General features: G+C 30.9%; 1 non-coding gene across 1 annotated transcript; it reads right to left on the reverse strand.

Moving 5' to 3' along the window:
• Positions 1 to 524: 524 nt before the first annotated feature.
• On the reverse strand, positions 525 to 628 carry LOC125817959 (U6 spliceosomal RNA). Its single transcript, XR_007442331.1, has one exon. It is a non-coding gene; the product is annotated as a U6 spliceosomal RNA (small nuclear RNA).
• Positions 629 to 2111: the final 1483 nt, after the last annotated feature.

Genomic DNA, 2111 nt, shown 5'->3' on the forward strand with positions numbered 1-2111 from the left:
ATATACTATATTAAAAAAAGTATTTACAATCTCTTATTTCAATACCAATTAGCCCTAATTTATATACTCATCATCTTGGATCATATTATACAATCTCTTGAATTGATGTTGCAATCTTCGCAAATTGATTACTATGTTTAGGATAATCTCGAATATTTTGGCATCCTCGGTCGGTGTTGGCTTCTTTTCAAATAAATATACAAGAAGTTCTATAGCATGATATGAAAATTTTCAAACATAATTAAATAATTGTCAATTTTCATACACAAAATTGATTATCTTTCAGATAGTCACTCAACTAAGGGTTCTTTCCTCAGAAAGCCACTCAATTTTCTCCAATAATCTCAAAGTCACTCAACTATGAATGTTTTACCTACAAAATCACTCAACCTATTGAATTTATTTTTTCATTAGAATTTGTAGACATGCAATTTTATTTAAAACATAAATTGTAAGAAATAAAGAGATAGTCCCTCAAACCATTTTATTATTGACCCGTCCCCATTTGATCTTTTTTTCTCACCAAAAATTTGGACCATTTCTTGATTTGTGCGTGCCATCCTTGCGCAGGGACTATGCTAATCTTCTCTGTATTGTTCCAATTTTATCGAATTGCCCCGAAGGGACGTCCCCACTTGATCCACCCTACTCGAAATATAGCGTTGACCCTTTTCAATACTATGTTAGCAATAGCACATAACAGTTTAAAATATTCTCTAATCACTTCTTTTATATTTCTCTAACACTAAAAGAAGCAATATATCTAAGAAATATGTAAGAGGTGACTTGAGAGATATTATTTTAGGAGTTAAATTTATTGACGCAATTACTTTTCAAAAATCTCTAGGCAAATGAATTAGATTGTTTTTGATAGATTTTCTGCTTAAGGAAAAACAATCCAAAGAGATAGCTTGTCATGTGATGAGCAAGACAAGAGAGTGTTGGTTTTTCCCTGATTTTCTTTCCTTATTTGAAATTTATTTTTTTCCTTAAAAAAAAGTCAAAGTATTATCATAAATGCTTGAACTTTTTCTGAAAGGAAAATATAATTTTCTTCCATATTTGGTTTATTCTTTCCTTAGAGGAAAAGTTTGGAGATCTATAAATTGAAGATCCCTATTCTCATAGCATAACACAATAGAATCCACAATGTAGTCGTTTAGTGAGTTTTGTTTATGGGGAGATTTAATCTCTCAACAGTTTTAATATTTTTTCTTTATATTAGTTTTCATATAATAATATTAGTTTTTAGTATAAGTTGTTGTCATCTAATTTATCAATCATATTATTTGCAATTGTAAGCTTCCGCATGACGCCCAATTCACCTTGATAACCTAACAGAGAGAGCTAGAGAGCAAGATAATGAATCATTACGCTAAGAGATTTATGTCATATGATTATTGCTCGTTTACCAATTATGATATATTCCTATATAATAAGGTTCAATGAACTTCTCATGAAATTGCGAACAACCACTCATATTGTCGCAATCCAAACACCTAATCGATAGGAGCGATGTGGGGTGTGTATAAAGGGTATGGACTAGCTATTTTGAGTAGATTGTTGAAGATATAAAAATTTAGTGTTGTCTTATTCTTTATGTGGTTACATGATATAACTTAAACAAAAAATGTCAGGACTATTCCTCGACAAAACTATGAAAATGAAAAATATAGGAAAAACTACAAATTACATACTTCACTACCATATTCACAAATATTATCTATACTTTCAAATTATTACGTATTTTAATACTAATTAAGAGTTTCCTACCATATATTGAGGAATATACACTTAGATACATGTAGTTTTGCTACCAGATACACTAAAATAAGGAGAATGGTGAACGAGATTGGGGAGCGACAGCAGCGAGATTCGTATGTATCTCGGATACATGCCAATCACACTAGATACATATATTTCTATGTATCTGGTGTAATTCATATGTATCTGAGATACCATATACATACGAGAGTGGCGAGTGAGATGAGAGAGAGAGGTATGAGATTTGTTATGTATACCAGATACATGCGAATCCACTTGGATATAATATATCTAGAAGAAATTTGACTCAATGTATCCTAAGATACATGCATCAGGATGTATCTGGA

The sequence above is a fragment of the Solanum verrucosum genome, unplaced genomic scaffold, assembly GCF_900185275.1.
Source record: "Solanum verrucosum unplaced genomic scaffold, falcon-dt-bn FXZP01000434.1, whole genome shotgun sequence".
Taxonomy (NCBI): Eukaryota; Viridiplantae; Streptophyta; class Magnoliopsida; order Solanales; family Solanaceae; genus Solanum; species Solanum verrucosum.